Source organism: Accipiter gentilis, chromosome 9, assembly GCF_929443795.1.
Source record: "Accipiter gentilis chromosome 9, bAccGen1.1, whole genome shotgun sequence".
NCBI classification, from domain to species: domain Eukaryota; kingdom Metazoa; phylum Chordata; class Aves; order Accipitriformes; family Accipitridae; genus Astur; species Astur gentilis.
This window is the reverse complement of record NC_064888.1, coordinates 22,325,907-22,351,257: the sequence shown is the minus strand read 5'-3', so window position 1 is coordinate 22,351,257 and position 25,351 is coordinate 22,325,907. Positions and strand designations below refer to the sequence as shown.

Here is a 25,351-nt window from a genome sequence, read left to right as displayed (position 1 = left end):
CTGCGGATCCGCATCCTGTGCTGAGCGCAGGGGTGGGGCTACAGGCATAGGGAGGGGTGAGGGTGTCCGCGGGAGCAGGTCTCTCCATCCCTGGGGGCTCCGCTCAGTCGATTAACAAGTGCCTGAGAAACACCGACGCGGGGCCAGGCGGCATGGGGGGACTCGAGGGAGCCAAGACCTCCGAGGTGAGACACTGCCACCAGTGCGAGCCACCTCTGGGCTTTCCTGCCCAGGGTCCCCCAGGGTGGTTTGTCATTCCCGGCTCCTCTGAGGGGGCGGGAAGGGGGAGGCGAAAGCAGCTCCTCGTTAGTCCCTTAGCTTGCCTCCCAGCCCCCTTGGCGAGCCATCTCGCCACCTTGCTCCTTCGCTGGCGAGGCAGGCAGCGAGGGCGGCTGAGCCTGCGGAAAGGTCAGTTATATCACCGAGCTGACGTGGGCACGCAGCTGGAGGGTGTGCTGGGGAAAAAAGTCCTTGTGGGTGTTGTTTCCTGCAAGTTGCAGAGACCGCAGCTTGAGTTCAGGTGGTGGGCTAGGTTCTGGGCATCATGGCCCTGAGCCCCTCACTGGGCTGAATGTGCTCTTTTCCCCCCTTAACTCTCCCCATTATTATTAATTTTTAGTAGTAGTAGTAGTTGTAGCAATAGTCTTGTTTTTGTTGCTTAAATGCACCAAACGGAGCCGGAGGAACGCACAAGAGGTGGCCGGAACGAGGTGATACTGGAGCGGGGTTTGCAGCATCTGCCTTATTCAGGCAGGGCAGGGAGGGCAGAGAGAGTGGATGCCAACTTCCTCGCCTCAGCTTTGCCAGATAGCAGCCGGGCAAGCTTCACGGGAGCAAGTCTCTGCAGCTTTGCTTTTTCCTGCTGCTGTGAAACTCGCCAGGAGCCAGGACAGCTCTGTGATGTTCTCCTCAACAAGAGCACGCTCGTTACTCAGAAAAGAAGTCCTTCTCCTCTCCTTTCCCCTGCCCGCCACCACCACCGTGGCCCTGTTATTGCTCAGCAATGGGACCCTTCCAGGTTTTGAGCCACTGGGAGCGAGGTGGTCTCCAGCCGAGAGGTACAACAGGGAGGAATGGCGCAGGGAGCCCTTCAGCTCCCAGCGTCAGGAGGCGGCATCCTTGGTGCTCTGAGGCTCGTGGCTGGCTGGGGCAAAGGGAGTTGTGGCTAGAATTGTATCCTACCACTTGAAAACAGAAGAAGCTCTCCAAAAAAAAGAGAAAGGCTGTTGGCTCTGTAATTGGGGGCTGACTTTGCTCTAGTCTGAACCTCTCTGAATTCACAGAAGTCTCCAGGGAGGATGAATTTGTTCCATCCAGTAATTTGAAAGGGGTGTGGGGAGGGGAGAAGATGAGGAGAATGATTTCCTTGCTCCTGGTGCCCTTAAGGGGTCACGGGACACACCCTACCGGAGAGAAGCGTGCTGTGACATGCTGCCCTATTTCGCATCCTCTCAGCAGAGAAGCAGGATTTGACATTAAGGGTTCCTTTCACATGTCAAGTGCTGATTCGGGTCCAGAATCTGGAATTAGCGTGGGAGCTGAGGAGCAGTAACCAAACAGTCCTGGTGTTTGCCCAGTCACTTTAAAGGTAGATTGGCAAATATCTCTGGGTGCCTTAAATCTTTCTTTAATATACATAGGAGTATTGACAGCTATTTGCCGTATTTTTTTCTTTTCTTTTTTTTTTTTTTTTTTTTTTTTCTGAATTGTGAACATTCGAGGGGTTTCTTAATTATTTAATTGCCTACATGGAACTGTGGGTGCAGGTGATTTTGAATGTACTGGAGTTAGCATTTTGGTTAGATTAAGGAACAGATGCAACAACAGCTCAAGTAGAATTTTGTGATATAGGTAGAGATATAGAGCTATAACATACACACACACACCTCTAAATATATATATATTTTTGGTGGCATGTTTGTATCCTGGGCGCGTCATCCGTATGTTCAGCTTAAACGAGCCTGTGAGAGGTGGAAGCAGAGAAGGCAGCAGCGGGACCTCGTGGCTAGAGCAGCCATTCTCCTGGGACGTGTTCCCACCGCCGCTGCTCGCGCACTGCGTCATTTGGGACAAAGTCAGTCACTTGAAAACTCTCCGTGCCTCGGTTCCCGGTCTGTGCCAGGGGGTTACGCCGTGCCTCCCTGGGGTGCGCTGAGGCTCGCTGCCGACCGGCCGAGCGCGGAGGAGGAAGGCGTACGTCCCGCACGCGCGCTGCTGCTGGCAGAAGCGCGGCCTGGTTGGTTTTCCAAAGCCGTTCCCAGCCCCGCTGGTACTGTGAGGAGCAGCTGCCCACGTGTTGGGTGTTCAGGAAGGACTGGAAAGTTGAATCTGCACAGCGTCTAAGCTCTGTCGCTGTTGAAATGTGAGTAGGATACAATTTTTCCCAGCTTAGGGGTTTCTGCATAGTAGCGTCTCCGTTTTGTGTACCGGAAAGGGAGAAGAAAAACCTTTTTGGAGTAATTTCTACTAATACGGCCGCGGTCGTGCTGATCTGAAGTTTTATTTGTTCATAATAAAAACGTTACGTGAAAACTGGCTGGGCTGGTGACGACGCCCGCGCTGCCCCGCCGGGAGGGAGAAGGCCGTGCGCCGCCGCTCCCACAGCCGCCTCTCCCGCGGCAGACCCGGGGAACGAAAGGGCCGCGGCTCGGGACGCGCCGTGAGGGAGCGGCCCGCGGCGGCTCTCGCCCCCCGCCCCGCGCAGCCCGGGCCGGCGCGCCCCGCCGAGGCTGCCTGTGCGCCGCGGGGTTACTGCAGGTTACCTCCCGCCGGGGCCCCTCGCCAGAGCCTTGCGGCCGCCGGGCACACACGCCGCGCAACACGTAATACCGGCAGCCCGGCCCCCCGGCCGCCGCCGCCTCAGGCGGGTTCGTTCACCCCGGCGAGGGGGAACTTTCCTCCCGCGGGAGCGAGCGTCCCTGCTCTCCCCACGCCGTTGGCGGCGGCTGGAGGGGAGCGAACGGAGAAGGGGGAAATCCCCGGCCCGGCTCCGACTTTAACTGATGTCCCCCACCCAGCCGCCTTTTGAACATCCGATCGTAGCGGCCAAAAAGGCCACCTCTGCGCAGCGCCAGCTCGCTCCGTGCGGGAGCGGGCAGAGGGGACCCCCGAGGCAGCCCGTGTTTGCCGGCCCTTGCAGCCGGCGTGCTGAATGCCTCGGCAAAACTGGCCCACGCTTCGGTTCCCAGCTGTGGCCGCTGCCGCCGGAAAGCCCTTCGGGTGGCACGGCCAGAGCCGGCGTGCTGCAAACCGGAGCGCGGGGGAGAGAGAGCGCGGGAGGGGGAGAAGAGGGTTATTCGGAAATAATAAGGCCTGCGCTTTCCCAGCAGCACCATTTTCCCGCCTGGAGGTGTGTGACCAGTCATTTGGGGAAATAATAATGAATATGTATTACTTAAGCATATAAATGTGGGAATTTTTAAGACAAGGGTGTGCTGTCTTGAGACAGGCACCTATTCATACGCATCAATGAAATTAATTTGAAAATACCTTGACTCTGTGTGTTACTGGCTTGCACACTGAGTAAATGAACCCCATCTGAGGGACAACACTTATACCTGAATATTGGAGCGTGATATAAATATGTTTTATATTCGCTTCCTGTGTAACTTATACTATCACAAGTAAGCTGTGCAAGGCACAAGAGAAGCTAATCTCTAATCATAGTACTTTCTGCTTTCTTAGGAATTTACAAACTTATCTGTTGCATGTTCCAGGATTTAAAGTGTCAGACTGACAGACTTTATAAGAGTTTAGAAGCCAGAGAAGACCATTGGATGGTGCAACTGAACATCTTGGGTAACAACTTTTGTCATCAGACAAAATTTCTGAGGGAAATTTTCTTTCTCAAAACAAAGTCCGTGATCTGTATTTTGAAGTTCTGATGTGAAGCCACGAAGGTATAGAGACCACCCTATTTTCCCAAGTGGAAAGCTCCAGGTAAGTTCTCATCTACCAAGAAAACCTCAAACAGGAGCAAGCTCTAACTTCCATGAACATGTTGCTTCAACTCTCCAGTGCTCCTTCCTGCAGAAAAACACCCATCATGGTGATCACTGAGATCACCAAGGTGCCCTCTTGAAAGGGCACCATGAAAATAAAGCAGCTGACATTCAAGACCCCCCCACTTCTGGATGAGTCAGTGTGTGACCACACGTACGTCTGCGTGTGTATCTTGGTTCTTTAGGAAGAGTGACTGAAGCACTGTCTCCCTGGGCCAGTGTGATAGTAACTCAGGTTGGTATTGTCTGTCTGTCTATGCTGCCATAGGGTCCATGAAATATAATCCTCGTCACTGTCCCATGCCAGGGGTGCTCATTTGTGATAATGAATGAACCTTTGCAAAAACCAAAGAGGCCATTGTTCTACCCACACAAAGTCCATTAGCATTCAGTACAGGGAGGCACTAAATCCACCCAAGAACAACAGTGTGAGCTGCCACCTGCTTTATCACCTCAGCCACGCCTCCACTCTCAGAGGGGAAAATGTCTCTGAAACCTGTGTCTTTGATCCCAGGAAGCTTCTAGAACTGCTTTCTGGGTCTTGAACATTTGCTGTGAAACTACAAAAAGACCCTGGGCAGATTCTCCCAGGACTGTGGAGTCAATGGCTAGGACTGATAACGTGGATCAGAAAACACTGCTTAAACCTAACCAATACCAATTAGGTCTAGAGCAATAGCCAGTTTTTTTACTTCTGCGTGCAGCAGCTGTTCTGTAGGTTAATGGCACAACTGGTTGCTGCAGTGAGTGCATGTACAATAAATTCAACACCTACAACAGAGTGAGGAAGTCTAATAATAAAATCTCACATTATTCCCCTCATGCTGCACACAGAAAAAACACCTATGAGATATGACAGCTACTTACGTAGGCAGATGTCCACCAAGAACACAATATAGATTAGCAGCTCTCGCAGTGTGGTCTTCACGTAAAGCTCTCTGTTTTCAGCTGTGTTCTCGGTCAACGTAGTGCCCCACAGACCTGTTGGGTGTAAAGAAGAAATTGGAGAGTTTTGATGGCCATTCTCAAAGGCTATGTGAGGAGCTGAAGTCCCATTTCCAAAGAACACTGCTGGCAGTTGGATTTTTGTCACTTTAAGGCAAAACCACTTTTCATTTCAAAATTTGACTAAGAGCTGTAAAAATGTGTTAAATAACCCCTAAAAAGAACCATTCCAGCAGGAAGAAAAGATTTGGGGCTGACAGAACTGAAATATATTGGCTTGCTTACTTTGCTAAATCACTCTCCAGTTTTCCGTTTGAGTTCATTATGGACTGATCTTTTCCTGCCTGTTTTTCAACTTACTCTTTGCAGAAACTCAGTCTTTGTCACAAGTACTCTTGAAACCATAAAATTTCTTCTCAGTTGTCCACGTGCCAACAGCTGACCTTTTGATAGAACTTCTATACCAGACACTGCATCTGACGTTAGCTTTACAACTATTGGTCCTTTTAGTGTATATTGAACCCTCAGCCCCCAAACGTTCGTCCCTTGCTTACCTAAAAGCTCTTGCAGATTTCTTGTACGTCATAAGACTCAATCAAATTACCCTGCCTAATATTTTCAGCATAAAATTTAGAGCCAAATTATCTTCAGGATGTCTATCAATGGAGCTCTGCTGACTTCAATACAGTTACGCCAATTGCACCAGCTAGTGATCCAATTTCTTCACACAGTGAAAGCAACTCATTAAATGTCACCAGGGTTGATCAAAAAGGGAGAAACGCTTCCTTTAGAAGGAGCCTTGATATTTTGGGTTTGATGAACCGCCTGATACCATTAGTGTATTTTTTTGTTCTTTTTGTAATGGCTTTCTGTTGTGATTTCTGAAATGCTCCTGAAGTTGAAAGGCATAAGAACTTCCACTTGAAAGCCTAGTGATGGAAGCCATGTCAATAACACCCACAGTCTTGCTGCTTTCTGCAGCTCCTAGAGAGCTGAGCCCTGGTGCCTATCCCCAGTAGTATGCAACAATCATCTTCCTGCAAGCCAGGATCAAAGGCCACATATTTGAAGTCATCTCTGGCAGAGGACAAAGCGCTTTTTTCTTTGGAGCAAGCAAAACCGATATAGTGGTCTGTGAACATTTACTCCTCTCCTTCCGATAGCTCTTTGGCATCTCAACAGATTGAGAGAGCTTTTTGCACCATCAGCTACCATAGTGACTGTTGCAGTGTTCACCTTCACTCCTGGACAGACAAACCAGTAGCCTATTCTGGTCATATCTGACCAGCAACAGAAATGAGAGCCTGGAGAAGATCTGGATTAACTCATGCAGGAGAGATTATCATGTGGTCTACAGGAATCTCCACAACAGAGAAATCCAAGGAGAAACAACACACCCATGTGTTCAGGTCACTTTTAATTGACCCCCTTCATCTCTAGCTGTGACTACATCACAATCTTTTAACAGGTTTATCTGTTTTTCCATGAGGCAGGGAACACCTACTGTCCACACGTTGGGAGCAGAGGCACAGACTTGCTTTGCTTTGGGAACAGAAATATACTCAGGAACACCTAAATTCAGGGAGATTAAAATATCCTTGAAAACTCAGTTCAGAGACTTGCCCAAAATTATACCTGGAGGACCATGAGGCTGGTCCAGTACCCGTTCAGATTGCATCCAGTAATTGTAAAACTGCATCAGCTGAGGTTTGGTTTCAGCTGTTTCTCTAGGAAACACGCCATGGAAATATACCACCTCATACAGGAAGCACATCCCCATCTGTGTCTCCTTTGGCACTACCTACCCCCTTGGGGGTGCATCTGTTTTGGACATGATATTTGGAATAGAAGGATACTCAAGACTAGAAGACATCCAGGCTACCTTATGGCATCTTACATCGACTGTCCAGCACTCACAAGGCAGAGCAAAGAAAAAAACCCAGAACCTAGAAAACAGGCAATCAATGCAATTTGTTTGTAATTCTTGCCTTCCTGCTAGTAACAAGTTACTGGTAAGAATTAATGGCAACACCTACATTATCTTCCGAGGCTGCTTTTAGACCAGACTTGTGACCCAGGTGACTGACTAGCTCACGGTCTTGGATACAGCCAGAGAACCTCTTCCAAAAGCAGTTGGAAGCTGGGTGTCCCTCATTGGTCCCTGTGCCACCCAGATACCCAGCAAATTCTGCCACAAAATAGCCAAGGTGGCAGGAGGCAGGCAGGAACCAGAGGACTCAGAGTTGCTTGGACACAGTTTAGAGACAAACAGTCCTGAGCAGTGACACTAGGAGCAGCAGCTACTCACTGGTAGTCCAGCCCAGTAGATGGTGGGGACAAGAAAAGAACTCAATAAGCCAGCTATGACTAGTACCCCCGAAAAGCTATGGACACACAATCCCAAGGAATAGGTTTTAAGCACCACCACCCCCCCCCACCCCCCCACCCCCCCCAAACTGTCCTTGTCTAAAAGACTTATCTTTACTAACTCCATTTTCCATGTGAGACACTAAGGTGATTAAATGAAGGGGAAGGGGAGAACAAGCAGTATTTGGAGAGGCAGTGAAAAACAATGAGCACCTAGGAAAGATGCAAAGGAAAGATGCAAATTTTTCAGGGAAAATGTCTCCATCTCTGTGAGGCTGATGGTGGCCTTTCTTCCAGCTGCACTGGCCTTTGGATCTCATCCTCCCAGCTCTGGTCTGTCCTACAACCCTATTTACCACCCTTGCTGGCAGGACACACTGCTGCAACAGTCATAGAAGAAGGAAATGCTCTAGTGTCCTGCTGGGTATTTTCATTTGCATGCTCCAGTTTCAAGCCTGGCATCTCACAAATGGAATTTTGATGTTAAAGTATGGATTTGGTTTTCCATTTTAAGTGTCAAACAATGACCAGAAGAAAGGATATCAGAATAAAACAGGTAAATGATACACTACCTCTGAGCAATCTGTAATTACCCACCAAGCCCACCCAGCACTGCTCCTGGGCCGGGAGAAACCTCTAAAGCTTCAGCTCTGGCTCCCATGTGAATTAATAGTGTTAGACTGTAACCGCAATGACAAGTAAGAAAGAATTGATCATAGAGGGGCCGTGCAATTCAGGACCAGGCTATACCGTTATTGACTCGCATGTACTGTTAGAGGGTACAGCCCTGAGAAAGAGTCTTGCCTTCCAAGTCAGGAAGAAAATACACATTGACAAGAAACTAGTACTCTCCGCAAGAAATACAGTTTCTTGCTTTGTCTTCCCTGTTTTTGCAGTATTAGGACTTTATGCCTTCTATAAGAAACCGTTCAGCAAATGCTCTTGCCTGCGGCTGTATCCTTACAGGAGACCTAACTTGTTCCCAGGTTTTTTGATTGCCTCTGAATAAGCCTACATAATATTTAATCCACCTTTATCTTTTAAACTGAAAACTAGCACCTCTTTCTTTAAGCTGTCTTCAAGCAAAGCCTTGCTTGATATATTCCTGTTATCCTCTGCATTTCAGTCCTGGCAATGCTAGATTTTTCTCTGGTGGGTATTTATATCAGTTCTTAAGTTACTGTAACACAGGGGTCAGTACCCCTCCATCTAGAAAATGCACACACAGACAGGAATAGTCTCATCACCAGAGAGATGGCTGCTGTGGATTCAGGACACCTAAGCTCTGTCCAAAGCTCTGCCAACAGATTCACTGCATGACCCTGAGCACACACACCACTGAGTCTGTCTGTGCCTCCTGCCTTACAGGAAAGGTAACAGAACAGACCCTGGAGCTACAGCAAGGCACACAGAATGAGGAAGCTCCTTCCAGGTCAGCCAAAGATTATCTCTGGGGTAATGCTGGTCTATGTTGAGCAGGTTCCTGGGCTACACGGACACTATGGGGTTTCTACCTTCTGCATCCCCACACTCCCCCCACCACCACCCCGTCTCCCGCCCTTACCATTGCTCTTCCCAAGGGCTAGTACAACCTTTCTAGTCATATGTCAGAGCTTTACCTCGGATGCCTCTGAAGACGTAGAAGCAGCACTTGAGAAAAGGACTTGTCTTCCCATCCACAGCTTTGCTCTGCTCTTCCTGGTAGGGCAGTGGATCCCCCACCTCTTCAAAATTCTCATAGGGATTCTCCGGGATGGACTTGGGGTTGTAGATGGCCTGAATCTTCAAGGAGGTAGAGGGAGAGCCATCGTAAACGGGATTGTCCCAAGCTTTCTTCCCCACTGCCTCCAGCTCATGCTCCTCTGAGGCTCTAAAGCGGCTCTCGGCTCTGTTGCTTAGGTGAGATGAGCTCATGGCTAGTCACTGCCAGCCGAAGTACTTTGTAACTGGAATTGTGAAGATTGCCTGCCCAGGCTGCAGTGGTAAGCTAGCAGAGTGAGAATCGATCAATCAATGCCAAACAGCTTGTGTGCCTCAGCAACCAGGAGAGGGCACACCAAAAGCTTCCCGCAGATCGCACACATCCTCTCTCTCTTTTATACCAGCTCGACCGGTGACACCTATCAGAGGGGTGGCAGTGCCCCTCATCGTCAGCCCTAGAATCTCAGAAGTCCTGGGAACACCGACGCTTCCAGGAGACCTTCTGTGCTTCCCAACGGACATAACAGACCTAGATGCTGTCGTGGGAAGAGGAGGCTGCTAGGAGACGGCCCCTGAGTTGGGGGCTGGGACGGGAGGAATGGGAGGAGGCGGATGGGATTTAATCGGACCCCTCAGGCTGCCTGCAGCCCAGATCACTCCAGGCGGAGCTCCGGCGGGGCGCAGCGAGGGCTGGGAGCCGTGGTGGGGCCCTGTGCAAGCACCCCTGGGGAGAGGGGCCGGACGGGGAGCCTTTGCTCCGGCGATGGGGCAAGTTCCGAATTTTCAGGGAAGCAGCCAAGAGCAGAAACGCTCTCCGGGAGCGGCGGCACCAGGTGGCGCCGGCAGCTCGCCGCGAGCAGCTGCCTGCACTCGGCTGCGAGGCTTGGCGAGTCGTGCGCCAAGCCGTGCGGGCATTTCAGGAAGAACCTGGGTTTGGCCTAGAACGTCACCCTGAGCAGCGTTTCCACAGCATCCTCTTTGCTATCCCGTTGTTAAAAGCGGGAGTGAAAAACGCGAGTAAACTTCTAGGGTTCGTTGTGGAAACCAGAGCTGGGCTTTTCTGCTTTTGCAGAATTTCCGTGAGCCCTGCAGTGCCTGTTGGCCCTGAGGCAAGCCTGAGAAAAAAACAGGCAAAACTGGAAATAATAATAATAGGTAGGTGTTGCCAACATTCACCCACCGGCCAGCAGCAAGAAGTAGTCCCAGGCCCCGCTGGTGCTGGAGGCCTGTGGCTGTACCCCCGGAGGGGAGGTCCTTAACCCTGGGATGACAGGCTTCTGTCTTGGTGACGAGGTGATATATGAATTTATAGCCTGAGCCTGGTCCTTCCTTATTGGAAGAGGTGCTTCTCCACGGGTACTGATTGTAGCTATTCTTCTGACATTACCCAGGGATGCTTCCCATGACTCTTGCACCTGTAGAATCACAGGGCTCAAAGGTACAAGCAAGGGTGTTTTCTCTGGACTACAGCGTTCACACAGGTGATGTTGCTAGGCCAGCTGGGATGTGCAAGAGACATCCCCTCCATGTCACCTACCTGATGATGGCACTGAGCAGCTGCTTGAACAACAGTGAGGCAAGACCTAATTTGTCACAGGGCACTAAGAGAGCAGCAGCTGGCTGGAAGGTCACTGGAGGTCTGGGCTGGATCCTTGGACTGAATCTGGTATTACTAGGGTCTGTTGTGTTTTACTACTCCCTAGCAAAATGAGAGTGGTGGAATGGAGTCAATGGGGTGAATGGATGGAAAGCATTTGCAGAGCTCTCCGGCAGCTGGAATGATGAGGGATGAGACCCCAGTGAAAGGCCACATGCCAGGGCCAGGCATCCAGTCACACCCCCAGGACCATACAGCAGATATCCCTGCCCATGCACAAGCAGCATGGCTTATGGTGTGGAGCTGCTGCTGCTTTGGGGAAGCACACAGGTTTTTTCACAGTGCATGTCTCGCTGCCTGTGGCAACCACACCACATCACATCACATCACATCCATCCTTCAGGGCCCAGGTATGCTGCAGGTCTGCCTTCTTGCTGGCTAGGGCACAGAGCAGGTGGTGAGAGGGTGGACCTTGACCTTCTGTGTTGAAAGACTGGGTCACCCACCTAGCCCAGAGGACAGGTCGTGTCTGCATCAGCTGATTTTGAACAGCCTAACACAAGGCAGAACAAAGAACACCCTATAATTAAGGAAGCACATACAGCACTTTGCAGGCAGGCTGGGGTGAGTCATTCGTTTATGCAGGTCTGTAAAGGTCCTTTTCAGCTGGTAAACTTGAATTGTACTGTTAGTGCATGCTTCAGTTTTGGAGGGGCATCTAGGTGGGGCTTGAGATGTCTATCTGGCTTGCAAAATGGTACAAGCACTTCCTTGCTAGGAGGCAGGATACAGCATTTGCATAGGAAGCTGCCTCGTTTTACACTAGGTAGCACAGGGAGGTGTGCCAGCTCAGGGAGAACATGACCCAAACTTTAGGACCTCATAAGTCACCATGGTATGTGTTGATGTCTGTGGTGTTTGATGTAAAACCCTGTGGAGCACCAGTATTTACTGGCTAAGGAGCGACACGTGTCTGATAGCACCTTTCAGCACTTACCTCACGTCTTTATTCCTTCCAGTGCCTTGGGCCTTATTCACCAACCTTTCATTCTTGTGAAAACCAGCCAACAGAATTTCTCTTCTCCCTTCTTTTTTTTCCCCTCTTTGTTGAGGGGTCCGTTTTTCATCAGGCCTAGAAGGAACCTTTCAGAGGTACCCAGGGAGGACTGTTCCTAAACCCAGAAACAACTATCGCAGTGGGATTCATCATGTTAGGATAAGACAAAGGAGCACAGCCCGGAAGTATTCCTGACAATAAATTCCTTAAAATACGATGTGGGTCAGAGTATTTCCTGGACTGACCACTCATTCACTGCACAGAGAGGTTCCCTAAGCAGAAGGACTGTCAGCAGAACTGCTCACACCTAGCTAGAGGCGAACAAAAAAAAAATCATATGTACTAACTGCATTTGTGGTAGAGGAACTCCAGGTTTACTGCTCCTTTTTTCACTGGCTTGTTTCTAAAAGGCAGTTCTGATACTCTGAGGGGAGCCTAGAAATTTGTCCTGGGGCAGAAGCAGGGACCAGGAAAAAACACAGTAAGTGTTCTGCAGTATAAAAAGCCTCTGTGAAGAAGACATCATTTGTTCATTGTGACTGCAGGGGTGGAGATTTAATTTAGACACCAAGGGAAGCCATTGAGCAGGTGACAGGAAGAAAGCCCTGGAAGAGTTCACCTAGGGAGGGGATACATTCCCTGCTAGTGGAGAACGTTGTTATGAATAGGTTAGGTGAAGGTCTCTTAGAGGTGGTAAGGAGAGAGAGGAGGGGGCTAGGCTATATGATCTCTAAAGGCCCTTTCCATCATGGAATTATGTGATGCTAGGATTAGGCCTCCGATCCCTGTCAACAGGCCAGCAGCTTCGTTAGGTAACCTGTGAGCTATTCATCCTGAGCACCTCAAGTCTTACAGCAGGCTACAACAGCACGCTGCTGGAACACTGTCCTGTCAGCTGGCTTGCATTCACCCGTGAATGAAACAGTACTTCCATGCTGGAGGGAATAGTGACTTTTTAAAATTAATTAAAACATGTCATCTATTGGAAATCATGTGAGAAGAGGAGAAAAGAATAAGAGTTACATTAAAAAAATCCAACAAATCATCTTAATCATGGTATATAGTTTGCACGACGTTGTCAGTGCTGACTCCATTTAAATTGCCGATTCAAATGGCTAATTGAAACAAAATGCTTAACAAAAAAAAAATAATCAAGTTATGTTGAGGTACACACACAAAGACCCCCACTACAATTTTCTGTCAAGATCCCCAGCAACTAAAAGCTGGATAAAGGAATATCTTTTATTAGACTGCCGTAGTTAGGAAACAAAAGACCTGCTTCTGAGTGCACAAACCCTCCTTCACATTCCTGCAAATCTTCTCACTAAACAAAATATACAAGGCTTGCATTTCTAAAAATATGTTTTCCTAATGATGTCTCCTGGCCTAATAAAATATACTGCCTTTCCCCATGCCCCTTGTATTGTCTATAGCAATAAGTTGGCTCTTCAGCAGCTATTAACAACTCTGCTACTGCAAGGTTAGATTCTACAGCACTTACCCATAGCTCAGCAGCAGCTGGGCAGGCATCGCAACTCTGGAGGCTTTGCATCCTTCAGAAATTGTTTGCAAGTAATCCTGTGCAACGATCTCCAGAAACAGGACAAAACGTGATGGTGGGAAAAAGGAGTATACGTGCCAGATATATGTCCAGTGCTCATGACTGTTTTAGCAATTGCACACGTAGTAGTTACAAATTTACATAGCGTTACGTGAGCCTGTAATCAGTTTCATGGCCTGATCCAAACCTGCCCTTTTTCACCAGCTTGTCACAGGGTTGTGAGCTAATCTGGCTGGGGTAATACAGAATTTCTCCCTCAGTGGCATCATACAGTTTGGCTTACTTGTGTTTGTAATTATGGGGATAGCCGCTCAAAGGCTCTCAAGAAGACTGACATCACAGCACTTAAAGGGTGAGCATGCAGGAGCCTTTGCAGTTTTTGTGTGGTTTTGTGTGGGTTTGTGTGTTGTTTTTAACTGTTTCTCTATACAGCTACTCTATGGTGCTTACATGGTATGAATAACTCTACCCTACTTCTTCACAGGAGCTGAAAATTTTGCTCTACAACAAGTGATTGAATCTGCTATAAAAAAGTTCAACCACCTTCTGTATAGCAAAGAATAAAAGAAATTACAGATTTTTGTTGCATCTAAAAAATCCAAATAACAACTTAAAAAAATATATTAGCAGTAGGTTCCTTCAAATATTCACTGTGCATTTAGTTCCTGTCATGATCATTATCTTGTTATATTTGTAACTGGTTTAGAGGAGAAACACAAGGCACAGCTAATTTTGCCATCAATGTGTAGCGCAATGACCATATGATACATGAGTGTGGTGAACTCGGGCAGAAGGCCCTTGTAAAGGAATATCAGGCTGCCTACACAGAGCCAAAATAAAAATCCTTTCCAAACAATCCCAATTAAAAAAAGCTACAAAAACTATCAAGCAGAGAAAAGAGGAGTGAATGTGTATAATGACACAATTAGATGGTTCTTCAGTCTCATGATCTGTTCTTTTCCAAAAAAAAAAAAAAAAAAAAAAAAAGACCGATGAAGTACCTATCCTAGATAGCAAACAAGTTATGCAGCAAGTACGGTTCCTGTTATTTAAGTGTCAACATTAGATCCATCCCCTGTAATGCTAGATGTCAGGCCTTACTATACACAGTACATTGGGAGGGAACTAATCACAGTAAACCGCTCAGAGATAATCAGATGGCAGATTTGATTTAATTTTCATGTAAAAGTACACATGCCTGATGCTTCTCTTCCAGTTTAGCTAGGACAAGCTTGAATATCTCTATTAATTCTAATTACAATAACGTGGTAAGAATTAAGTAGGGAAAAAAGGCTTTCTTTTGACAATGTGCAATACAGTCCAAAATGTAATTTGGGAAATAGACAAAGTGGCATGTTTAACCCAATCTTCCTGGAGAGAGGAGAATTCACCATTCAGGTATGAGACATCATCACTCAAGACCAGATTTTTCCACCTTGGTACGCTTTCTCCGGAATGTGCGGAGGTTCAAGCTTGCCGTCCGCCACTCCAGCGGGGTCTGGTAACACTGCAGCCATGCACGGCACTCCTCAGCCCAGCCAGACAGCGGGAAAATGTCTGTAGCTGCCATCTGGATCTTGAGTTTTTGGGTCACTTGCAGAAGGCCACTTCTCATTTAGCTGTCCACACCAATCCAACTGCACCACACAGGCAAAGTCAACTTTGCCCTCTACGCTACACCTAACCTGTACCTCTCCAACTCTTCAACTGACAACTGTCCAAAACCTACCAACAAACTGTCCAAATCTCAACCTTTCACTGTAAACTGCTCTCTACCGCATCTCATAGACAAGCCTTCACAAAGCCACTCACCCTGCAATAGTACTCCAACATCAAACACCTGCATGAAAACTTCCACAGCAACACTCCAACATCAACGAGCTCCTGCATGAAAATTTTCACTTTCTCCTTAAGAGTCCACCCTACACTAACTGCTGACGAACACACACTGTCCTCACCAAAGCCAAACACTGCAACAACTAGTGCCAAGTTCAAATCGCATGTGCACTGCAATATTACAGGTGTGAGTTAATGCAGAGGTGGGCTTGGAAGTTGCAGACTGTACACCCTATGGTTTAATATGGCATTTTACTGGGGAATGAGTCTTCTCCCTGGCAGAAGCGTATGAGAGGAGGCTGTTTACAGGCAAGGCGGGAATGGTTCTCCAGGTCTCTGAGGCTGAGAGTAATAAATTTTATCTGTGTTGTGGCGCAGGATTTTCTTGTTCATTTGCTTCTCTATCCAGTCAGGTGCTGCAGAGGATTGTGAGACAGACAGAGAGAGAATGAAATACTTAGAACAGGATTAACAACCTCAACATCTCTGTCCCCGAGCCTGCAGACATCCTAGGAGGCATGATCACAGTTTTGCCATTCTCCCCCACTTTACTGGCATGTGTTCCTGCAAAATTTTTCAACCCAAACACACACTTGACCCATCAAAGTTCCTACCCCAGCATCCCTTCCTCGAAGTACGTCAGCATTTGCTTTTGAAACACACCTCAGTGCCATTCCCTCCCTGAGGTACCTCAGCACTGACAGCTGAAACCTCTCTCAATGCCGTCCTCTCCCCGAGGTACATAAACGTCTCTTGCTGAAGTGCTTTGGTGCCATTCCCTCCCCGAGGTACCTAAACGTGTCCTGCTGAAGCCTCCCTGATGCCGTCCCCTGCCTGAGGTACCTCAGCCTTTCCCGCAGAAGCCTCCTCGATGCTGTCCCCAGCCTGAGGTACCTCAGCCTTTCCAGCTAATGCCGTCCCCTCCATGAGGTACCTCAGCCTTTCCCGCCGAAGCCTCCCTGATGCCGTCCCCCCATGAGGTACCTCAGACTTTACCGCTGATGCTGTCCCCTCCATGAGGTACCCCAGACTTTCCCACTGATGCCGTCCCCTCCATGAGGTACCTCAGCCTTTCCTGCTGAAGCCTCGCAGATGCCGTCCCCTCCATGAGGTATCTCAGCCTTTCCCACTGATGCCCTCCCCTCCATGAGGTACTCAGCCTTTCCTGCTGAAGCCTCGCAGATGCCGTCCCCTCCATGAGGTACCTCAGCCTTTCCCGCCAAAGCCTCGCCGATGCTGTCCCCTCCATGAGGTACCTTAGACTTTCCCGCTGATGCTGTCCCCTGCTGAGATACCTCAGCCTTTCCCAGTGAAGTCTCCCCGATGTCATCCACCCCATGAGGTACCTCCGCCTTTCCCGCTGATGCCGTCCCCTCCATAAGGTAACGCAGCCTTTGCCGCTGAAGCCTCCCCGATGCCGTCCCCTGCCTGAGGTACATCAGCCTTTCCCAGTGTAGCCTCCCCGATGCCGTCCCCTCCATGAGGTACCTCAGCATTACCCGCTGATGCTATGCCCTCCATGAGGTACCTCAACCTTTCCCAACGAAGCCTCCCGGATGCCGTCCCCTCCATGAGGTACCTCAGCCTTTCCCAATGAAGCCTCCCCCATGCCGTCCCCTCCATGAGGTACCTCAGGCTTTCCTGCTGAAGACGCCCCGATGCCGTCCGCTCCATGAGGTACCTCAGCCTTTCCCGCTGATGCCGACCCCTCCCTGAGGTACGGCAGCCTTTCCTGCTGAAGCCTCTCCGAAACCGTCCCCTTCCTGAGGTACCTAAGCCTTTCCCACTGATGCCGTCCCCTCCATGAGGTACCTCAGACTTTCCCGCCGAAGCCTCCCCGATGCCATCCCCCTGTGAGGTACCTCAGCCTTTCCCGCCGAAGCCTCCCCGATGCCATCCCCCTGTGAGGTACCTCAGCCTTTCCCACTGATCCCGTCCCCTCCATGTGGTACCTCAGACTTTCCTGCTGATGCCGTCCCTTCCATTAGGTACCTCTACCTTTCCTGTTGATGCCATCCCCTCCAGGATGTACTTCAGCCTTTCCCGCTGATAGAGTCCTCTCCATGAGGTACCTCAGCCTTTCCCGCCAAACCCTCCCCGATGCCGTCCCCTCCATGAGGTACCTCAGCCTTTCCCGCTGTTGCCGTGCCCTTCATGAGGTACCTCAGCCTTTCCCGCTGAAGCATACCCGATGCCGTCCCCTGCATGAGGTACCTCAGCCTTTCGCGCTGAAGCATACCCGATGCCGTACCCTGCCTGAGGTACCTCAGCCTTTCCCGCCGAAGCCAACCCGATGCCGGCCCCTCCATGAGGTACCTCAGCCTTTCCCGTTGATGCCGTCCCCTCCATGAGGTACCTCACAATTTCCCGCCGAAGCCTACCCGATGCCGTCCCCTCTATGAGGTACCTCAGCCTTTCCCGCTGATGCCGTCCCATGAATGAGGTACCTCAGACATTTCCGCTGATGCCGTCCCCTCCATGAGGTATCTCAGCCTTTCCCGCTGAAGCCTCCCCGATGCAATCCCCTGACTGAGGTACCTCAGCCTTTCCCAGTGAAGCCTCCTCGATGCCATCCCCTGCCTGAGGTACCTCAGCCTTTCCCTCTGATGCCGTCCCCTCCATGAGGTACCTCAGAATTCCTGGTGACGCCATCCCCTCCATGAGGTACCTCATCCTTTTCCACTGATGCCATGTTCTCCATGAGGTACCACAGCCTTTCACGATGAAGCCTCCCCGTTGCCGTCCCCTGCCAGACATACATCAGCCTTTATCAGTGAAGCCTCTTCGAGGCCGTACCATGCCTAAGGTACCTCTGCCTTTCCCACAGATGCCGTCCCCTCCATGAGGTACCTCAGCTTTTCCCACTGATGCCTCCCCGATGCCGTCCCCTGCCTGAGGTACCTAAGCCATTCCCAGTGAAGCCTCCTCGATGCCATCCCCTGCCTTAGGTACCTCAGCCTTTCCTAATGATGCCGTCCCCTCCATAAGGTACCTCAGCTTTTCCCGCTGATGCCGTCCCCTCCATGAAGTACCTCAGTCTTTCCCGCCTAAACGTCCCCGATGCCATCCCCTCCATGAGGTACCTCAGCCTTTTTCGCTGATGCCGTCCCCTCCATGAGGTACCTCATCCTTTCCCACTGATGCCGACCCCTCCCTGAGGTACCGCAGCCTTTCCTGCTGAAGCCTCTCTGAAACCGTCCCCTTCCTGAGGTACCTCAGCTTTTCTCGCTGATGCCGTCCTCTCCATGAGGTACCTCAGCCTTTCCTGCTGAAGCCTCCCCGAAACAGTTATCGTCGGGTCCGTCCTGGCTCCCGATACTGGGATGCAGCGATCACCCCGGATTTGCCCGATCTACCCCCAAGATCGCTAGCGGCTGCTCTATCGGTCAGCAGATCCCTCCTACAGGGTACCCTCCTCCCATACGTGGACTACGCTGCACACCAGACATCTCTGTGTGATTTACCAGCTGCCCTGGCCTGTACTGCTACAGGCTCCCCTTGTAAAACATACCATTTGGTCCGCGGCTCCGCAGGAGGTTGTTGTCTGCTCCCGCGGTGAGCGGCTGGCAGCAGAGGCTCCTCCGAGGAAAGTGCTTGGGGCGCGCCGAGGGGCGTCCGCTCCGCAGTCGGTCCCGCAGCTGAGCAGAGTCTCCTGCCTGGCTGGCCAAACTGACGTGCGGAAAACAGACTCCACAATCAGTGAGATTGTAAAGTAGGTATGTTCATTCAGCGCTGGGCGGCACGGGGGGTAGTCCCACCAAAGTCGTGTGCGCGCGACTCGGCAGTTCACCTGAAGTTTATACAGTCAGGTATTACATATTTACAATACGCCTATACATATGCATGACCTATCCCCGCTCCATATTAAAATTAGCTCCAAGAGGTCATTTCCATAGTCCCCTCCCAACTGCGCCTGCGCAGGACCTCTTTATGGTGGTCGTCTGGTGGCCGCAGAGATGAAGATAGATGACTCCTCTTCATCACCGCTAGTAACCTTTTTCCTTGCGCAGGCTCAGTGATTTCTTGGTATTCACCCAAGCTGCAAGACCAGTCTTAGCTGGCTCTTGGGGCCTGCTCCTGCTTCTTATGAAGGACTGACTTTACCTCATTGGCTGGTTCTTGGCACCAGCTCTTCTTATCAAGGACTGTCTCTACCTCAGCTAATTTCAACAATGTAAGCACTAAACATCTTCTTTCACGCCCCTTTATTATGTCTACTAAGATTCTTTTGACTCCCCTTGTCTCACCTCCATGAGGTACCTCAGCCTTTCCCGCTGATGCCGTCCCCTCCATGAGGTTCCTCAGCCTTTCCCACTAATGCCGACTCCTCCCTAAGGCACCGCAGTCTTTCTCGCTGAAGCCTTCCCGAAACCATCCCCTTCCTGAGGTACCTCAGCCCTCCCCGCGGAAACCCACTCGGGGCCATCCCTTCCATGAGGTACCTCAGCCTTTTCCGATGATGCCGTCCCCTCCATGAGGTATCTCAGCATTTCCCGCTTATGTCGTCCCCTCCATGAGGTACCTCATCCTTTCCCGACGAAGCCTCCCTGATGCCGTCCCCTCCATGAGGTACCTCAGCCTTTCCTGCTGATGCTGTCCCCTGCCTGAGGTACCTCAGCCTATCCCGCTGATGCTGTCCCCTCCATGAGGTAACTCAGCCTTTCCCGCTGAAGCCTCCCCGTTGCCGTCCCTTTCCTGATGTAACTCAGCCTTTTTCAGTGAAGACTCCTCGATGCCGTCCCCTGCCTGAAATACCTCAGCCTTTCCCACTGATGCTGTCCCCTGCATGACGTACCTCAGCCTTTCCCGCTGATGCCGTCCCCTGTCTGAGGTACCTCAGCCTTTCCCGCTGATGCCGTCCCCTCCATGAGGTGCCTCAGCCTTTGCCGCTGCAGCCGTCCCCAACATGAGGTACCTCAGCCTTTCCCGTCGAAGCCTCCCTGATGCCGTCTCCTCCATGAGGTACCTCAGCCATTCCCGCTGAAGCCTCCCCTATGCCGTCTCCTCCATGAGGTACCTCAGACTTTCCCAGTGAAGCTGCCTCGATGCCGTCCCCTCCATGAGTTACCTCAGCCCTTCCCGCTGATGCCGTCCCCTCCATGAGGTTTCTCAGCCTTTCCCGCTGATGCCGACCCCTCCCTGATGCACCGCAGTCTTTCCCGCTGAAGCCTCTCCGAAACCGTCCCCTTCCTGAGGTACCTCAGCCCTCCCCGTGGAACCCCACTCGGGGCCATCCCTTCCATGAGGTACCTCAGCCTTTCCCGCTGATGCCGTCTCCTGCGTGGGGTACCTCAGCCTTTCCCGCCGAAGCCTCCCCGATGACGTCCCCTCCATGAGGTACCTCAGTCTTTCCCGCCCAAGTCTCCCCGATGCATTACCCTCAATGAGGTACGTCAGTTTTCCCGTTGATGCCGTCCCCTCCATGACGTACCTCAGCATTTCCGGCTGATGCCGTCCCCAACATGAGGTACCTCAGCCTTTCCCGTCGAAGCCTCCCTGATGCCATCCCCACCATGAGGTACCTCAGCCATTCCTGCTGAAGCCTCCCCTATGCCGTCTCCTCCATGAGGTACCTCAGCCTTTCCCAGTGAAGCCGTTCCCGCTGATGCCGTCCCTTCCATGAGTTACCTCAGCCCTTCCCGCTGATGCCGTCCCCTCCATGAGGTTACTCAGCCTTTCCGGATGATGCCGACCCCTCCCTGATGCACCACAGTCCTTCCCGCTGAAGCTTCCCCGAAACCGTCCCCTTCCTGAGGTACCTCAGCCTTTTCGGCGGAAACTCACTCGGAGCCATCCCTTCCATGAAGTACCTCAGCCTTTCCCGCTGATGCAGTCCCCTCCAAGAGGTATCTCAGCCTTTCCCCCTTATGCCGTCCACTCCATGAGGTACCTCAGCCTTTCCCGCTGAAGCCTCCCCGATGCCGTCCCCTCCATGAGGTAGCTCAGCCTTTTCCGCTGATGCCATCCCTTCCATGAGTGGCCTGGTTTCAGCTGGGATAGAGCTCACTGTCTTCCTAGTAGCTGGTACAGTGCTATGTTTTGAGTTCAGCATGCAAAGAATGTTGATAACACTGATGTTTTCAGTTGTTGCTCAGTATTGTTTAGACTATAGTCAAGGATTTTTCAGCTTCTCATGGCCAGCCAGGGCACAAGAAGTTGGCACAGGACACAACCAAGGCACCTGACCCAAACTGGCCAATGGTGTATTCCATACCATGTGACGTCCTATCTAGTTTAGGAACTGGGAAGCGGGGGGGGGGGGGCAGGGAATCGCTGCTCGGGGACTGGCGGGGTGTCGGTTGGCGGGTGGTGAGCTATTGCCCTGTGCATCATTTGTACATTCCAATCCTTTTATTACTACTGTTGTCATTTTATTAGTGTTATCATTATCATTATTAGTTTCTTCTCTTCTGTTCTATTAAACCGTTCTTATCTCAGCCCAGGAGTTTTACTTTTTTTTCCCGATTTCCTCCCCCATCCCACTGGATGGGGGAAGTGAGTGAGCAGCTGCGTGGTACTTAGTTGCTGGCTGGGGTTAAGCCACGACAATGAGGTACCTCAGCCCTTCCCGCCGAAGCCTCCTCGATGATGTCCCCTTCCTGAGGTACTTCAGCCTTTCCCGTGAAGCCTCCTCGATACTGTCCCCTGCATGAGGTACCTCTGCCTTTCCCGCTGATGCCGTCCCCTTCTTGAGGTACCTCAGCCTTTCCCGCTGATGCCGTGCCCTCCATGAGGTACCACAGCCCTTCCCGGCGAAGCCTCCCCGATGCCGTCCTCTCCATGAGGTAAATCAGCCTTTACCTCTGATGCCATCCCCTCCATAAGGTAGCTCAGACTTTCCCTCTGAGGCTCTCCCGTCCATGAGGTTCCTCAGCCTTTCCCGCTGCTGCCGTCCGCTCCATGAGGTACCTCAGCCTTTCCCGCCGAAGCCTCCCCGATGCCGTCCCCTCAAAGAGGTACCTCAGCCTTTCCCACTGAAGCCTCCCCGATGCCATCCCCTACCTGAGGTACCTCAGCCTTTCCCAGTAAAGGATCCTCTATGTTGTTCCCTGTCTAGGGTACCTCAGCCTTTCCCGCTGATGCTGTCCCCTGCCTGAGGAACCTCAGCGTTTCCCGCCAAAGCCTCCCCGATGCTGTCCCCTCCATGAGGTACCTCAGCCTTTCCGGCTGATGCCGTCCCCTCCATGAGGTAGCTCAGCCTTTACCGCTGATGCTATCCCCTCCATGAGGTACCTCAGCCTTTCCCGCTGATGCCTTCTGCTCCATGAGGTACCTCAGCCTTTACGGCTGATGCCGACCCCTCCCTGAGGTACCTCAGCCTTTGCCGCTGAAGCCTCCCCGAAACCGACCTCTTCCTGAAGTACCTCAGCCTTTTCCGCGGAAACCCACTCGGGTCCATCCCCTCCATGAGGTACCTCAGCCTTTCCCATTGATTCCGCCCCCTCCATGAGGTATCTCAGGCTTTCCCGCCGAAGCCTCCCCGATGCCGTGCCCTCCATGAGGTACCTCAGCCTTTCCCGATGATGCCGTGCTCTCCATGAGGTACCACAGCCTTTCACGATGAAGCCTCCCCGTTGCCGTCCCCTGCCCGACGTACATCAGCCTTTATCAGTGAAGCCTCCTCGATGCCGTACCATGCCTGAGGTACCTCAGCCTTTCCCACAGATGCCGTCCCCTCCATGAGGTACCTCAGCCTTTCCTTCTGAAGCCTCCCCGATGCCGTCCCCACCATGAGGTACCTCAGCTTTTCCCACTGGTGCCTCCCCGATGCCGTCCCCTGCCTGAGTTACCTAAGCCATTCCCAGTGAAGCCTCCTCGATGCCGTACCCTGCCTGAGGTACCTCAGACTTTCCCGCTGATACCGTCCCCTCCATGAGGTACCTCAGCCTTTTCTGCTGATGCCATCCCTTTCATGAGGTACCTCAGCCTTTCCCAATGAAGCCTCCCCGACGCTGTCACCTCCATGAGGTACGTCAGCCTTTCCCGCTGATGCCGTCCCCTCCATGAGGTACCTCAGCCTTTTTCGCTGATGCCGTCCGCTCCATGAGGTACCTCAGCCTTTCCCGCTGATGCCGACCCCTCCCTGAGGTACCGCAGCCTTTCCTGCTGAAGCCTCTCCAAAACCGTACCCTTCCTGAGGTACCTAAGCCTTTCCCACTGATGCCGTCCCCTCCATGAGATACCTCAGCCTTTCCCGCCGAAGCCTCCCCGATGCCATCCCCCCATGAAGTACCTCAGCCTTTCCCACTGATCCTGTCCCCTCCATGTGGTACCTCAGACTTTCCCGCTGATGCCGTCCCTTCCATTAGGTACCTCTACCTTTCCTGATGATGCCGTCCCCTCCAGGATGTACTTCAGCCTTTCCCGCTGATAGAGTCCTCTCCATGAGGTACCTCAGCCTTTCCCGCTCTTGCCGTCCCCTCCATGAGGTACCTCAGCCTTTCCCGCTGATGCTGTGCCCTCCATTAGGTACCTCAGGCTTTCCCGCCGAAGCCAACCCGATGCCGGCCCCTCCATGAGGTACCTCAGACTTTCCCGTTGATGCCGTCCCCTCCATTAGGTACCTCAGCCTTTCCAGCCGAAGCCAACCCTATGCTCGCCCCTCCATGAGGTACCTCAGCCTTTCCCGTTGATGCCGTCCCCTCCATGAGGTACCTCAGCCTTTCCCGCTGATGCCGTCCCCTCCATGAGGTATCTCAGCCTTTCCCACTTATGTCGTCCCCTCCATGAGGTACCTCATCCTTTCCCGACAAAGCCTCCCTGATGCTGTCCCCTCCATGAGGTACCTCAGCCTTTCCCGTTGATGCCGTCCCCTCCATGAGGTACCTCAGCCTTTCCTGCTGATGCCGTCCCCTGCCTGAGGTACCTCAGCCTATCCCGCTGATGCTGTCCCCTCCATGAGGTAACTCAGCCTTTCCCGCTGAAGCCTCCCCGTTGCCGTCCCTTTCCTGATGTAACTCAGCCTTTTTCAGTGAAGACTCCTCGATGCCGTCCCCTGCCTGAAATACCTCAGCCTTTCCCACTGATGCTGTCCCCTCCATGAGGTGCCTCAGCCTTTGCCGCTGCTGCCGTCCCCAACATGAGGTACCTCAGCCTTTCCCGTCGAAGCCTCCCTGATGCCGTCTCCTCCATGAGGTACCTCAGACTTTACCGCTGATGCCATCCCCTCCATGAGGTACCTCAGCCATTCCCGCTGAAGCCTCCCCTATGCCGTCTCCTCCATGAGTTACCTCAGACTTTCCCAGTGAAGCTGCCTCGATGCCGTCCCCTCCATGAGTTACCTCAGCCCTTCCTGCTGATGCCGTCCCCTCCATGAGGTTCCTCAGCCTTTCCCGCTGATGCCAACCCCTCCCTGATGCACCGCAGTCTTTCCCGCTGAAGCCTCTCCGAAACTGTCCCCTTCCTGAGGTACCTCAGCCCTCCCCGTGGAAACCCACTCGGGGCCATCCCTTCCATGAGGTACCTCAGCCTTTCCCGCTGATGTCGTCTCCTGCGTGGGGTACCTCAGCCTTTCCCGCTGAAGCCTCCCCGATGACGTCCCCTCCATGAGGACCTCAGCCTTTTTCGCCAAAGCCTCCCAGATGCCGTCCCCTTCATGAGGTACCTCAGTCTTTTCCGCCCAAGTCTCCCCGATGCGTTACCCTCCATGAGGTACGTCAGCCTTTCCCGTTGATGCCGTCCCCTCCATGAGGTTCCTCAGCCTTTCCGGCTGATGCCGTCCCCTCCATGAGGTGCCTCAGCCTTTGCCGCTGCTGCCGTCCCCAACATGAGGTACCTCAGCTTTTCCCGCTGAAGCCTCGCCTATGCCGTCTCCTCCACGAGGTACCTCAGCCTTTCCCAGTGAAGCCGTTCCCGCTGATTCTGTCCCTTCCATGAGTTACCTCAGCTCTTCCCGCTGATGCCAACCCCTCCATGAGGTTCCTCAGCCTTTCCCGCTGATGCCGACCGCTCCCTGACGCACCACAGTCCTTCCCGCTGAAGCCTCCGCGAAACCGTCCCCTTCCTGAGGTACCTCAGCCATTTCGGCGGAAACTCACTCGGAGCCATCCCTTCCATGAAGTACTTCAGTCTTTCCCCCTTATGCCGTCCCCTCCATGACGTACCTCAGCCTTTCCTGCTGATGCCGTCTCCTCCATGAGGTACCTCAGCTTTACCGCTGATGCCATCCCCTCCATGAGGTACCTCAGTCTTTCCTGCTGATGCCTCCCTGATGCCATCCCCTGCCTGAGGTACCTCAGCCTTTCCCAGTAAAGCCTCCTCGATGCCGTCCCCTGCCTGAGGTACCT

At 52.0% G+C, this 25,351-nt stretch overlaps 1 protein-coding gene across 1 annotated transcript in view; it reads left to right on the top strand.

Moving 5' to 3' along the window:
- LOC126043081 (acyl-CoA desaturase-like) overlaps window positions 1-25,351 on the top strand; it is a 94,672-nt gene that overhangs the window by 19,061 nt on the left and 50,260 nt on the right. The gene's annotated exons all lie outside the window — the stretch shown is intronic.